This window comes from Vombatus ursinus, unplaced genomic scaffold, assembly GCF_900497805.2.
Source record: "Vombatus ursinus unplaced genomic scaffold, bare-nosed wombat genome assembly UNPS02009573.1, whole genome shotgun sequence".
NCBI classification, from domain to species: domain Eukaryota; kingdom Metazoa; phylum Chordata; class Mammalia; order Diprotodontia; family Vombatidae; genus Vombatus; species Vombatus ursinus.
The window spans coordinates 26,493,515-26,510,125 of record NW_020949351.1 but is presented as its reverse complement, the minus strand read 5'-3'; the positions used below and the strand labels follow the sequence as shown (position 1 = coordinate 26,510,125).

Genomic DNA, 16,611 nt, shown 5'->3' with positions numbered 1-16,611 from the left:
TTCAAATACAATGCTCTGTTTCGCTACTACTCATATTCAGTTAAATTTTACTCTTACAATCAATATCTTTTGTAGACGCATCCAATTTTCTCACTTTTCCCTCTTTCCTTTCTAAAATCTAACTCTTGACCAAAAACACTTTCCTTCCTCCTTTTCATTTTATCTGCAGATTTTTAAAAAATCTAATTCAAATATTTAAGCAACTCTGGGGGAAGGTAGATACAAAGTTTAGATAAAGTAGCTGTCATTGCTTGCATTGTCTCATGGGGGATGATACACAAATAACTGTAACATAAAATAATCCATAAGTGCATAAGAGGTATGAGCAAAATATTGTGTGATGGGAGTAGAGGAATACAGAGATGGGAAACAGAGAACCAAGGAAGGCTTTTATAAGTTGAGAGGGGTAGGAAAAAAAAAAGGAGAGTATACTAGCTATCTATTGTCGTTAGTCATTTTCATCCGTGTACAACTCTTTCCTGCATGTCAGAAATGTCCAAAATTTAATTGGTCTGCCTCTGGAATTTTGTTGTTATTGTTCAGTCATGTCAAACTCTTGGTGACCAAATTTTTGGGTTTTCTTGGCAAAGATACTGGAGTGTTTTGCCATTTCCTTGTACAGCTCATTTTACAGATGAAGAAAGTGAGGCAAAGAGGGTTAAGTGACAACTAAGGTAAGAAAAATAAGAGATCACTAGGTTGTAAAGGGCCTTAAATGAAAGTACTACACCATTTCAAGTGAATGGTAATAAGTTCTAGACAGGTTTGCAAAAGAAACAAAGGAGAAAAGTGCAACAAGTATAGTGAAAGCAGAATTGGCAAAATTTGCCAACTGGTTGGATAAGAAAAGAAGGTTGGGGGGCAGCTACGTGGCACAGTGGATAGAGCACTGGCCCTGGAGTTAGGAGGACCAGAGTTCGAATCTGGCCTCAGACACATAACACTTACTAGCTGTGTGACTCTGGGCAAGTCACTTAACCCCAACTGCCTCACCAAAAAAAAAAAAAGAAAAAAAAAGAGAAAGTTGGAAAATGTTTCCAATAAGTTATCAGGGTGACTGTTAATACCATTTAACAACAAATGAAGTAAGGAAGAGGAATAGGTTTAGACTATGTTGAGTTTGAGGCCCTTGTATAACATCCTCACAGAGATGTTCTGTACAGTTGAGATATAGATCATGTAGGAGTCATCTGCCCATAGATGATAACTGAAAATGAAAATTAATGAAACAAGCTATTTGTAAAGCACTTAGCACAGGGCCTTTCACCTGGTGGGTGCTTAAAGCTTATTCCCTTCCCTCTCCCTTTGAAAACATACGACTGAATAAAACTGTAAAGGAAGAAATGCACAGACAGAAGACTGACAGTCATAACTTTGGGAGTATACCCACTTTAGGGAGCTAGGAAGAGAAGCCAGAAAATGAATAAATGAAAAAGTATAAAATTAAATAAGGAGGATGAGGACTGCAAAAAGGTCACTGGACTAAGGAAAATTCCAGAGAAGATTTAATGAGACATATCAACAAGCCCTCTTCTATCACAGCAAAGTTAGAGGTATGTATACTACTAGGACAGAATGTCATATATGTTGTCAGCTCAGTCTCTGTATCAAATGTTTTTCCTAAATGTTCTCCTTTGTCCCAAAGGAAGAGGTGGGAGGTGAATTACTTCAATATCAAGACAAAAAAAATCAATAAAAATTTAAAAAACAAAAAAATTCAATTTAATACAAGCAACATTTGTTGCACCTGTTACGTGTGCCAGGCACTGTGCTAAGTACTGGGGTGAAAGAAATCACTAGATTTCACAATTAAGTTACCAGTAACTTAGGTTACCAGTCACCTCAGAGAAAATCTTCAGTTGAAGCCAAACTGCAAAGAGAAGTCTAAAAAGTGAATAAGTGATATGATACATAGACCTAATTTTGATCAATGGCCATGAATGAATGGAAAAAAAAATTAATTAATTATCTGCCAAGTGCAAAGCACTAGGGATACAAATGGAAAGGTAAGACAGTCTCTTTTCTCAAAGAATTTCCATTCTAATAGAGGAGATAAAGCATATGGAAGGTTTCAGCTATAGGTAAAATGGAGAGGTTCCATGGTCCTGAGGGTATAGGTACAAAGCAGATGGTAATACCTCTTCTTTAAAGTCATTTCCATTGACAAAAACCACATGTCAGTTTTTGATGTTAAATTTTTTGACAAAAACTTTCTTTTCTGGGTTCTCAGTAGCTGTGACTATATCACCTGCAGGACCAGTCGCCAAGCTGTATGAGTGTGTCCATTTTAATCAAGGAAATGGAATGCTAGGTTTGGAAATGAAATTAAACAAAGAACTAGTGTCAACCTCTAAGGCTCTTTACAAAAGTCCAAAGTCTCCAACTACTTGATAATTAAGCCTGCTTTTTCTCAAGTACTAGCATTTAACATAAAACACTTTTTACTAAACTTGATTTTATTCTATTACTAATACTGTAATGATGTTATTTTCCATTTTTCAATCATAAATGTAAAGAATTACAACTAGTTCTTAATGAATTGACCCACTACTTATAGGAAAATGTACTCTAATTTCCAATCAAATGACTTACAAATAAACTTTATGAACACAACCTGTTCATAAACTAAAGTCAATTTTGTACTCAATCCTAGTTCACAACTTCAGTGTTATCTTTGATTCTTTACTATCTCTTCACCCCACATACATAATAACATAATAACAGCTAACACTTATATAGTGTTTATTATTTGCCAAGTACCATGCTAAGCACTTCCCAGTTATTATCTCATTTGATCCTGGGAGGTAGGTGCTATTATCCCAGTTTTACAAATGAAGACACCAAGGCACAGAGAGGTTAAGTAACTCACACATGGTGACACAGCCAGTAAGCATCTGAGGATATATGTATGTGTATGGGTGTATGGGTGTGTGTGTGTGTGTGTGTATGTATATGTGTGTGTGTGTGTGTATATATATATGTGTATCTCCCTTTCTCTCTATTCCCACAGCACTTAGCCTTAGTTCAAGTCTCTATCATCTCTGACCTAGACTATTGCATTAGCTCCCTAACTGGTCTCCCTACCCAATCCATCCTTCCTGAAAGTTCCAGTCTGTTCATGTCATTTCCTACTCATTAAATTCCAGTGATTCCCTATTACTTCTAGGATCACAAAGTTCCGTTTGGCATGTAAAGCTTTTCCCAATTCACATATCATCTTCCACTCATTACTACACTCCACACAATTCATACCTGCCTACTACAGGCCCTGTCTCCCACCTTTGCACTAGCTGGCCCCCATGGCTGGAATCCCTCCTCACCTCCACTTCCTTAAATCCCTGGCTTTCTTCAAGATCACTTGAAGCAGAAGGCTTTTCTTGGGTCTCTTTAGCGGCTAGTGCCTTCTCCTCTAAGGCTTTCTGGTATCTATTGTGCATCTGCCATATACATACCTACATGTACATGTTGTCTCCTTCATTAGGATATAATCCTAAGGGTAGGGACTATTTTCACTTTTTCTTTATATCCTCATTGCTTAGGACAGTACCTGGTACAGTATGAAGTAGGTAATAAATGCTTGTTGATTGATAGGAAGTTTACCCTAACATCAAGCTTAAATTTGCCTCTGTCATTTCTTCTACCCACTGCTCCCAGCTCTGCCCTCTGGGGCAAAATAGAAATAGAATCACTCTTCCATATGACAGCCCATCAAAAACCTGAAGAAAGTTATCATACCCCATCCCACTCTACCCTCTACCTGGCCCTCAGTCCTTTTCTCTATTTAAACATCCCCAGTTTCTTCAATCTTCATATGACTTTTACCAGACCAGTTGCCCTGCTCTGGATACCTTCCAGCCTTATCAATCTCCTTCTTAAATCAAGATGCACAGAATTGAATACAATACTTCAAAATAAGGTGGAATAAGAGCAGAGTACAGAGGGACTAGAACTTCTTTATTCTTAGAAGTTATGCCTCTTTTAATGCAGTTCGCATCTGCACTATCTGTTATTGGGCTTGTAGGTCACTAAAACCCCTACTTTTTTTTTCCCCATACAAACCTGCCATCTAATCATGCCTCCCCAATGTATTCCTAATCCTAAACTGTCTAATATCACTAGGTCAATATATTTGTCATACTGACCAAAACAATGTAAGATCATGTTATGATGAGTCACATAGGTAGATTTCCCTAGCCCATATCACTTGAACCTAATACTTTGAAAAAGGGAGATAAATGACTTTCTGTTTCCATCATTAAGTCCAAAGGTGTCTTAAGACGGCATTGTCAAGGAAGAGAGCCAGTGAATATAGATTTCTTCAGCATCCTATGCCTATACCGAACAAACAAAAATTCATTCACCAAGCTTCAAGTACCTTCTGAGAAAAAGATGTATGTGGTTATAGAACAGGAAACAAAGAAGGGCAAAACAAGGTATCACTGATTTCCATAAGAGCAATTACTCTGTTTGATACTATTATTGCATCTCAACCCCCCCCCCAAAAAAAGAGCAACGTTATAGAGAACTGAAGCTATGAGTAAAAAAGGTTATTAAATACCAGATAGATTGTATTCCTCCTGGTTTGGCCATCAAAAATAAAAATAGAAAAATCATGAAGTAACTCCTAAAATAATCATTCTTTGTATTAAAGCAAAGAAGCCCAAAGCTATCCTTAGTACTTTTGTACTCAGTACCCATCTTCAATGAGCAAATTAGGTAAATTAAGTCAATTTTTTTCTGCTTAAGCACAATGTAAAAAAAAAAAAAAAAAAGTTATGTAAGGGAGCTAAGTGGCGCAATGGATAAAGCACCAGCCCGGGAGTCAGGAGGACCTGAGTTTAAATCCGGCCTCAGATATTTGACACTTAACTAGCTGAGTGACCCTGGGCAAGTCACTTAACCCCATTGCCTAGCAAAAAAAAAACAAACAAAAACAAACAAAAAATAGTAATGTAAAAAGAACACTGGACTAAGAGTCAAATACTTGGTTGAGTCCTGCCACTATTCAGCTATGTAACCAAGAGCAAAAGTTTTAGCTCTCAAAAGAGGCCCATTTTCCTCCTCTATTGACACACATGTTGGACCAAAGCAAAGGATAATCTTTTTTTTAGAGTAAAATGCGTAGCATGGTGCCTGGCACATAGTAGGCACTATATAAATACTTACTTCTTTCCTGTCCCCTTCCCTCATAGACCATTTTTAGTAGTCTGGTAAACTTATGGGACCCTTCTAAGAACATTTTTAACAAAATAAAATACATAGTTACAAAAGAAACATTATATTGAATCAAAGATGTAATTTTTTCCCCATCCAAGTTCCACAGAGCCTAGGATAAGAACTCTTAGACCAATGTCTTACTTAAGTCCCTTACGACTCTAAAATTCTAAATTCCTTTATTTTAATGTAAATTTTGCTATTTATTATGAAAATTCCATGAGTTTTTTAAAAAAGCTTTATTACCAAGATTCTTTAGTATGATCATTATGAATTATCTACTCTTTTACTCTTCCATCACCCACCAAAAGAAAAACTATATTCAGCCTGAAAGTAAATGACACTAATTTGCCACTAAAAGTCTAGCTATCAGAGACAGAGCTGGGCCTAACCACAAATTTGGTCACGAGCCATCTAAGAACAATTTCTCAGAATTGTTGTTGAGGCAGAAACCCACAATACAACTGAAGTTTAGCTACACTGCAGAATCTGAAAGGGGTCAGCTTAAAGATAAAACAAAACAAAGTAGAAGATAAAATAAATATGCTCAGCCTCCCTCAAGAAAATCCTAATACAAAAATATAAAATTATGAAAATTTATTTTTAATACTTCTTTTACAGCATTCCTTTAAAACTGCACTGTCCTATTAAGTCAATTTATGAAGAATATATGTCTTTTGAGCTACTTTACTTATCTTTATTTTTTAAAATAAGTTTTTATTGCTGTTTTCTGTTTCTTATATCACCATAGTTATCAAGTATCTCCCCCTCTTCCCAGAGCCATCCTCTATAACAAACAGTATTTTTACAGAGGAGAAAAAAAAAAACCAAACTCAGCACAACCGATATTTACTGAAAAAAATCTGAAAAGATGTGCAATTGTGATGCCTATGGACCTCCCAGCTTTCTGAAGGGGTGGGTTGGGGATGTTCCATCATATCTCTTCACCTGAGTCTGCTTGATCTTTATAATTCTGTTATATCCTGATTTTTTTTTGGCTGTGTAGTTGTTATTTCCATTCACATTGTATTAGTTATTGTGTATATGTTTTTATTGGCTCTACTTTCTTCACTCTGCATCAATTCATACAGATCTTTCCATGTTTTTCTGTATTCATCACAGACATCATTTCTTACAGCACAGTACTATTTCGTTACATTCATATACCACAATTTGTTTAGTCATTACCCAGTGGAGGGGTATCTCCTTTATTTTCAATTCTTTGCTATCACAAAAAGTGATGTATAAGTATTTCAGTATATATGAGGAACAAATTTTCAAAGTAAGATACCTATACTCTTCTCTTCTCTGACTTTTAATTTTTCCATATATACCACCAGTATAGTAAAATGGTGGGGTAAACAAAAATACATGTTGCCTGGACAGTGGCATGCAGCCAACCAAGTAAGTTCATCAATATGTATATCACGAATGAGTGTAGCAGATGGACAATGAGATGGGAAAAGGCTTACAGGGAAAGATCAGGCTAGACTTCATTTTAGAAACTACACAGTTCTTTCTATTGTCCCAAACAGCTCACTGTCATAAATGCTCACTTTCTATCATCAGTACATCTCTCCCAAGTGATTCCATGCAAGTCATGAAACAATTTAGATGAATAAAACTTACAAATAACTAAAAAGGTAATATTAAGAAAGATGATATGCACAAGTAGACAACAGGCTGTTACCAATAATGGTGAATACATAAAAAAAATGGTATAAAAGGTATATATGTATATAAGGAATCCCATATACAGTCTTAAGATCTGTTTGAATCCTGATTCTGCTACTTACTTCTTTGGCCTTGGACAAGTCATTTATTGGAGTCTCAGTTTCCTCAACTCAAAAGTCTTTTTCATCTCTGCATCATAAAATGTACTTTTCTCTTTTAGCAAGACAGAGAGACAAGAGAAAGGCCTCTACTATGTTGGACATGTCCTTTGTTCAGCACAAAATAGGAAGGCATGGAGGAGATTTCAACATGCATCGAGTCAGTCCCAAAGCCTCACAGTTCAAATACCACAAATCAGAGGTTGAGAAAAGAAGAACAAGCATAATCAACAGGTGAAGCTCAGCAGTTTCTCATCCCAACAATTATTTTTGACTTGAGTTCTTCACCTTTTTTTAGTCCCAGTCCAAGGGTGTCTGATGAAGGCTATGGACCCCTTCTCTTGAGATTAGGTTTTTAAATGTATAAAATAAAATATTATAGGATTATAAAAGGAACCAATTATATAGAAATCCAGTAATCAAAACATTAAAAGAACAAATTCACCAACCCTAGCTTAAGAATAAGTTTTAATTGGAAACAATATATTCAGAAATTCTTCAGGTACCATTTGTTAACTCAAAAAAAAAAGTTTGTTTTTGTTTTTAAATAACATAACAGTAGCCAAAATACACACTTATGCTAAGAAATCAGTGTCTGACAACATATATTATACTTTCTCGGATCCTATAGAGCAGTGTTGTCACACTCAAATAGAAAAAGATATTGACTTAGAAAACCACAAATTAACATTGTTTATTTTGTTAAACATATTCCAATTACATTTTAATCTGGTTTAGGCCTCGCTCAGAAGTTTTGCTAGCTGCTTGAGGCTGTGACTATGACACCTCAGCATAGAGCATCTTTAAACACCAAACATTCTATAAGACTCACAGACTTTAAATAAGTTTAATTCTAAAGCACTCAAATAAGAAATTAACACCAACACCACCAACACCCCATACATAATTTGCCACCATGAGACAAAGGAAGTAAAAAGTTTTAACTGTTGCCTGTTAAACTATAACTAGACTTGAAATACAACCAACTGCTAGTTTAATAGAACTCACTGGGTTATGTGATACTTTCACACCCTGCAGAGTTAAATGCGATCGTTTGAGCAATAGTCAACAGGGAAGGAAAAAAATAGCTTAACTGGAATTAATTTCTAAAGCAACCAAGATCACTGATGCCAGTTTGAAGGGGGAAAAAAAGGAAAAGATTTTAGAAAACATCCAAAAAGCCTAGACTATTATAAATAAAATTGAAGTATTAAGTATATTGAGTTTGCAAAAACATTCTTTCCCTACAGATTTTTAGAATGTTTCGAGTGTTCTAGGTGAATGTTCACACCAAATTTCCTTACCCCTAGTCTTCTGCTTCTAGAAAATAAAATACAAATGCAATGTAATAATTAAACTAATACACTGAGGTTTGGTCTTAAAGTTAAATTAATTTATCTTCTTTTAGCTAGAGAGGTCCCTTCCCTTTCCCCATTAAAATCCTGTGATGCCTTATGGAAATGATCCTGGGTTCTTGAAGTTTATGGCATACCAACACAGAACAAATTAAGGCAGGTCCAAGTTAGAAAGACTCCGAGTATCCAATGGTAACAGATCAGGATAGTTAAGGACTAGTGTAGTTAAGTGCAAGTAACCTAAAGCTGACCACCAAGTAATGGGTTTTTCGTGATAGTTACAAAAACTAACGAAAATAAGATCCAGAGGGACTTGCAATGTTTCATCAGAAGAAGGTGTGTCAGAAGATCACAAATTTCAATCTAAAAAGTACCTCAGCTGTCAAATAATCAAATAACCCCAACTCCATTTTAAATATAAGGTTATGTATGAACTAAAGTGAAGTGACTTATAAAGTGACTTGTTCTAGTTCACATAGATATCTAACTCAAAATACAGACTCGTTACTACACCACAATGTTGCTACACCAAAGGAATCATGGCTTCTTGAAATACTGAAGAGTATTGTCATACCATCATAAAAATTCTTCTTTTGGAGTATAAATACAATCTTCATGCTTCAGTAGTAACAGTCTTCTCCAAACTTACTATTACAGACACTTGGAGATGACTTCTAATGACCTCTTCTCACATTTGCCTTGCCCTGTTGGTTTTTTGTTTGTTTGTGGTCATACCTTGAGATGTACAACGCAAATAGGATATTCTGTGCCAATGACAGCAATGTCATAAGACAAAAAGTCAAAAATAACAATGATTTTCAGTTCTAGGAATGAACAGGTTCAAATGGTGTTAAAAATTCTCAAATCAAAATTAGTTTAAATTTTACTTCAGTGTTCAAACATATGCATAGCATTTCTGAACTTGGGCTATATAAGGCAATGTGGCATGCACAGCCTCAAAGCTACACAAATACCAGACTTATGCCCCCTGTAATTACACCTACCTGGTTTAATGGAAAGATGACCAACCTTGGAACCAGAAGACTTGGGTTCAAATTCAAGCCAACTCTACTACTTACAAGCTGTACAACTTAAGGAATTTAAGATTTCCTCATCAATAAAATGGAGAGAGTAATATTTGCAATGATAACTTAATTCAACTGTTATGAGGATAAAACTTTTTAAATGTAAATTGATTTAAAAATCTTAAATAATTACGTAAACTATCATTAAGTTTGGGAATATGCTGATATTTTATTGGTATAGACTAATCTCTAAAATATTCAAAAAGCACATCACTGAAAAAGGAATATAATGGAAGTTCTTTAGGAAGAGGTACCAAAAGAATGCTGATCAAATAATCCAAGTCAAGATTTTTTTTTAAAAAATTGCCTCACAGGCTTATTATTTTTAAGCTAACAATCTCTGTTTCATTTCTCTTTAATATCATGCTTTATTTAGTAAGCAATACTGAAACAATACAATGTCAGATTACAGGTGCTTACATGAGATCTTCCTTTTCCTTAACATTATTTTAAACAATTTTAAACATAATATTATTTTGAACAACTTCTAAGTTTTATTGTTGGCCACTAATATTATTTGTTGTGTCACTCTGTACAAATCACTTGTTTCTATGCTTCAGTTTCCTCATTTATAAAATGTGGAAGTTGAACTAGATGATTTATAAAGTTCTTTTGCCAGGTCTCAAGTTTCAGATTAATAATTCAGGCACATACCACTAATATAATTTAACCTTCAAGGTTAGTATTCTGACAAATAACCTAGTACAAGATTTTGAATTTTAAAAAAAATAGTAAGTGAAAATTGTACATCAGCAGTCAAAATGTGAATATCTCCCTCAGAGTCTAATACTTAACTTTATTTTACAAGTTTTAAAAAGTTTGATTATTTTACTGTTTAATATCTGCTAGAAGCAGATGGAAAAGCAAATTAGAATGGGGAGGGAGAGGAACAGAAACATCAGATCTGTTATAGGAAAGCACAGAGCTGAAAGTGATAGATGGCAGCAAGATAAGCAACAGAAAAAGTTTTGAAAAAAAGAAAGAAAACCAGAAACTCAAAGGCATAGAGAGTAGTCTTGAGTCATTTAGTGATTTACAAAATCACAAAATCAAGAGCACTGTTGGATGAGAAAGGACTCCCAAAGGCTACTCAGAACTTGAAGATCTGGTTCAACCCCCTCATTTAAAATGTTAAAAAATAAAATTCAAGTTTTTTTTTAAAGAAGAAATTAAGACCACATTCAAAAACTGAGGTTCATAATGTACTTAAGTTACCAAGAAAAGACTATGTCACATTTACCATAATATGTAAGACATCACAGAAGCATAAGTGACTTGCCCAAGGTCACACAATGACTGTGTATTAGAAAAGTAATTTATACCAAGATCTCTTCTGATTCCAAGTGAAGTACTCTGAACACTATACCCCAATGCCTCAAAAATGTTCACATATGAAATGGCAATATCACACAAAGAAACTATGAAGAAAAAAAAAAAACACTTTAGTTTTAAGGCCTATTTCTTAATCACAAGTGCCCACGTATGTGAAAATAAACATCCTTTGCTCCTACTGAAAAAGTCAGGCATGCTTGTAGAAATTAAAATACATCATTCCTTGGCACACACTAATGATTATAATGAAGCATTAAACCTTAGTTCAAACAAATATAATTAGAGTTGCCAGAAGAAATGCAAACAGGGCCCTAACTAATGACTTTGCTAAATGGTCTTTCCCTAGCTAAGCTTCACCAAAGACGAGTTCTCACAAACACTAAGGAGCCTAATGAACAAAGCAGGAAAGCCCATGCCTGGAATGCACCGTCCTCACCTCTGTCTCTTATAATTCACTGTTTCCTTCAAAACTATGATAAGTGCCACCTTTTACATGAAGCCTTTTCTGATCCCCCAGTGATTAGTACCTCCCTTTCCTCCTCCAAATTATCTTCAATATACTCTGTATAAGCTTATTTATGTACATTATCTCCCCCAAGAAAATATAAATTCCCTTAAGAATTGTCATTTTGTCTTTGCCCCCATAAGTACTGTCATTTTGTCCCTATTCCCTTAGGCCAAGCACAGTGTGGGTACTTAATAATACTTGTTGATTGGGAGAATTGTGTATATAAAGATAGACACACATGCACATTTTGTACATAATGGAATCTTAAAGCTAAGAGAGGCATACTTAAGAGATCAACGTCCTTCCTTTTTTACAGGTAAAGATAAGACCCATCCAAAGATATCTCCCAAGGTCATGACACATGGAGAATTAGTGGCAAAAAGGGGACTCAAAACACACAAAAAAACATGTCATGTAATAAAGATCAGGAGAAAGAAAAGTTGCCCAAGGAAGACATTATCATTAGCTTATATCAAACTACTGTGTCAAATCCTAAAAACCAATTCCTCCTTTGACCATTCCAGATACCATTCCACCTCTCTCCTGGACACACAACTTCTTGAAAAAGTCATCCATAACCAATGCCTCCATTTCCTCAACCTATTGCATCTTTAACTCCTACCATTCTATTGAAACTGTCTCAAAATGCCAATGACCATCTAACTGCCAATTCAACAGCCTTTCTTATGGTTCTTTTTTATTTTCCACCAGAATTTGACACTGTTCTGCCATATCCCAGCGCTGAACAGGATTTATTGGCTTCGGAGAATATATACTTTCCTAGTTTTCCTCCCAATTCAATAACTACAACTGTTTTCTTCACTGGCTCCTCATCCAATTTTATCCACCACGTATCTCTGTGCAAAGCACTGCACTAGTAGAGAGGCTGAGGAAGGGTGTTGCTTACTACTATTGTCCAAAATAATCTTCTCTTTCTTCTGCACTCTTTCTCCCTGGACAATCTCATTCACTCACTAAGGGTATTAAGGGATTCCTTCAATGCAGAAGATTCCCACATCTATTATCTCTAATCTTGCCCTCTCTTCTGAGCTCTGGACCTGAATGTTCTAAGCCTGTGGTATATCTCCAACAGGATAGCCAACTCCAACTCAAAATGACCAAAACTATTCTTCTAATCTTTTCTCCTAAACTTGTTTTTCCTTCCGACTTCCCCACTTCTATTAATACTACCAAGCCATAGGTCATCAATGGTCTAACAATCAGCTTTTCAAAATTCTGATTCTTTCCTCTCTACCTTACATATCCAACCCACTGTGAAGTCCTAGTTAATTATACCTCTACAAGCTCTCTCATATCCATCTTCTTCCTACTAATCCCATATCCACCACCCCAATAACATTTGCCAGGACTATTGCAACAGTCTCTAAATAGGTCTTACCACTCTCTCTCTTCTCCAAAATATCATTCAAACAGCTGACAGACTAATCTTCCTTATGTGGCTATTTGGCCACGTAAGTATTTTGTGCTCAATTCTTCAGGAGATCCCTCTCCCTATTACTTACTAAACAAATTTCAAACTCCTCTGGCATCAAAGGACCTCCAGGCCATCTTCCACTAAGCTACCCAAGTGGTCTTCATAAAGCCTAAGTCTGACCATGTCACTTCCCTATTGCCTTCAGGGTCATAGACATAAAATACTCTGACCTTCAAAAACCTTTCCAACTTTCTTACACCTTACTCTCCCAGTTTGCTCTGTGATCTAGTTACTCTGGCTCTAGCCTCCTTGCTATGGATCACATACAACACTTCATCTCCAGACTTCATGTATTTTCACACATTCCTGGGCATCTCATGCCTGGAATGCTCCCTCTCCAGGATTCCCTGGCTTTCTTCAAGTCTCATCTAAAATCCCACCATCTGCAAGAAGTCTTTCCCTGTCCTCCTTAATGTTAGTGACCTCCCTCTGGGCTTATCTCCAATTAATTCTGTTTATATCTTGCTTGTAAATAGCTGTTTGCATGTTGTCTTCTGCATTAGACTGTGAGCTCAACTCCTGGCATATAGTAAGAGATTAATAAACATTTGCTGACTTGTCTTGACTGCACAAGTGGAACCAATTTGGTCAGTCTTATTTCATATTACTTCCCTCCAAATACTCTATGATTAAGTCAAAACAGACTATTCTCTGTCCTCCAAATGTATCCTGTACTTTTGCTTTTAGTGTTCCCTATGCCTGAAAAAACCTCCCTTTCACCTCTTTACCTATTTAGCCCAACTAAAATGTAAAAAACCACGGACCTTCACCTTGCTTTGCGATTCTTGTAATGGCAATTGTAATGGCAAATGCTCACTGCAGATGTATTTATTTGCTAATGTTCTATCCTCCATTAGTCTGAACTTCACAAGGGTTGGAAATGCCTTTTCTCATATTCATATCTTGAACTGAAAGAGCAAAAATATACCAAAAGATTGACATTCCTGTCAAATTTAATTTCAATGGTGGAAAAAAAAAGTAGTAAAAAGCACTGAATCTGATGTTCAAATCTCTTTTCTTACATGTCCTTAGCTATATGATCTTGGGCAAGTTACTTAACTTCCTTGGGTCAAAAGTTTCCTCATCTGTAAAAAGAAGGGGCTAAACTCTGAGCTCCCTTCCAGTTCTAGATCTATGATGCCATATTATTACATATATATACACACACACACACACACACACATATATATGGAATAATAACAACAAATGCTATGTAAGCAATTAAATTGATTTGTTTTTACCTTTAGGCTAAACCTAAGTTACCTTTGTGGGTTGTAATTTCATTGGTGTAGGGAACTGAAAGTGAAGGAAATCTCTCTCAAATCAGCTATTATTCTGTAACTCCTAGTCTTAGAGGGTTGCTTAGCAGATTGAGGTAACTGGCTTGCCCAGGGGGACACAGCCAGCATGTGTCAGAAGTGGAATTTGAACACAGTTCTGAATGACACTCAAGATAGCTTTCTACCCTCCACATCATGCTTACCCTAAGGTCTTACAAAAAGGTTAATTTATGCTATTTTCACCAATTGCAAATAATAATACCATACAAAAAATTGACCACTCCCCACCACCACCACAAAACAAATAGCATTACTTTAAACCCATGGGGAAAGAAAATTAATTACAGGCCAATTTTCCTTAGAGCTACTGCACAGTAAAGAATACCACAAGTTCAAGAACTTGATGAAAGTAATCTACAATGTTTGGAAAAAAAAAAAAGACATTTCAGCAGTGGATTCTACCACTCAAGTGAAATGATTATTTTTTCAGCTTTAATTATCTTATGATGACCCAATGACTCAGTAAAAGGTATATGGTCAAATATATGATCACAGAGTTTGAAACAAACAAGTACTGGGACAGGATAGAAGTCTGGCTAGATTCAAAAGCTTGATATAATTTTATACTCTAGAGAGCTCAGTCTCATACATTCTTCTTAGCTATGATGCACAATTGTATCGCATTTTTATAACTTAGTTTCACAAGATTAGAGCTCAGGAAAAAAAGAGACAGACAACACCAAATACCAGCTCAATTTGAACAAGTTAGTGTATCAAAACAATAACCAATTATGGTTCAGATACGTGCATGTATACATATATGTGTATATGTATGTGTATATACACACACACATACATAGATGTCTATGTATTTAAACATAGATCCGTATATGTATGTATATGTACATATTTCAGTATCACAATTTTCTGTTTAAATCTTAAAATCAAATAAAATTTTTTTTAAAAAGAAGTGGGATAAATATGCTTGGTTTTCTTAGAGACTGACTCCAATCCCCTCAAATTTTTTGTAATATGAAAATAACAACAACCACAGCTTTCTGGCTACAGAAGAAAAAAGATTTGTTCAAGAAGAAAAGAAAATCAGATTTAATTAAAAAAAAAAAACAACTTCTGTGTGTCCAGTTAGTAAGCAGCGATTTAAAGGAGATGAGTCCAAAGCTGCAGAGAGTAAGGTGGGAATAGCAAAAAAATAAAACAAATTTAAAAAAAGCCAGATTTCAAGGTGAATGCGTTTTTCATTCCCTACAGAAACGTCATCATTTGATAGATTAAGGCATCTCTGTCAGACGTGAGCCTCAGAAACCTGACAACAAAGAATCCTCTAGCTATTCCTGAGAGTAAGGGCCTTATTTTAATCACGTTATTTTCCCCTTTAAACCCACCTGCAGAGCAGCGGGTGGGGTGGGGAAAGAGGGAGGAATAGAAAAGCTAGGATGCAGGAGAGCTCCCAGAACAGCACCTGCCTCCTCCTCGCATTCTCGGGTCGGTGAGAGGATTTACTATAATGCACCAGGCGCAGAGGCCCCCCGTCCCAGCTCGGTGGTCCTCCCAGGTGCCTGGGGGTGGGATTGGGGGGGAGGAAGAGGAGCAGAAGAACAGAGGGCGTGCAGGAGGGTCCCGGGACCATAAAGTTAAAGACGGCGGAAGTTCTCGGTTTTGAATAGTTTCTCCGCCTCCGCCCTCCAGGAAAAAGAACGAAAACACTCGGGCTTGGGCACAGTCGCTAGTTCCCTCAGTCTCCTTCCTCCTCCTCCCCAGGTCGGCCCGGGCCAGTCTCACCGGGTCGGCAAACAGAAACAAGTGGGTGCCCAAAGATGCCTGCGGCTGTCGGATGGGGAGGAGAGCTTGCTTGGGTCGGCACCTATCAGGGGGCGTTGGAAAGGTCGGGGACGAGGGGTGGGGGAACCACGGGAGCGCCCCCGGCAAGCGGCTTACCCTGGAGGGACCACCTGTCCCCGCTGCGCACACAGCTCCAGCACCACTCCTGCCCTCTCCGACTTCACTCTGCGCTCCGCCAACCGCTGGGTCCGGCCGCAGCCGCCAGCCTCCGGGCAGGGAAAGGGCTCCCCGCGCTGGTTCCCGCACAGGTGGGGGCTCCCCTCGCCGCCGCCGCCCCCTTCTCCCTCTCCTTCCCCGGCTCTCCGACGCGCACTGCAAGCCGGCAGCGCGCCCGCTTCTCCGCCGGCGGGAGGCACGATGGGGAGACACACAGCCAGCACCGTGCCGATCTGCACAGCCGTGCCGGCCGCCACCTTCCACTCCAGCAGCCTCAGCGGCCTGGGGCCCGGGCAGCGGATCTCGGTCACGGCCGACGCCAGCGCCGCTGGGCCCTCAGCAGAGCCGCCCGACTCTGGCCCCTTGGCGGTGGCAGAGTCCCCGACGCCGCCGCCGCCACCGCCGCCGCCGCTGGGGTCCGCCGGCGCCTCCATCACCCTCCCGGCCGCGTGTGCACCGGGCCCGCTCCCCTGCTTCAGCGCCTCCGCCTCTAG

General features: G+C 37.8%; 1 protein-coding gene across 1 annotated transcript in view; it reads right to left on the bottom strand.

Annotated features, from left to right (window-relative positions):
* CTDP1 (CTD phosphatase subunit 1) overlaps positions 1–16,359 on the bottom strand; it is a 160,218-nt gene extending 143,859 nt beyond the window's left edge. The window contains exon 1 of the mRNA XM_027852376.1: positions 16,058–16,359. The gene's annotated coding sequence lies outside the window, so the exon portion shown is untranslated. The remainder of the gene's footprint in view (positions 1–16,057) is intronic.
* Positions 16,360–16,611: the final 252 nt, after the last annotated feature.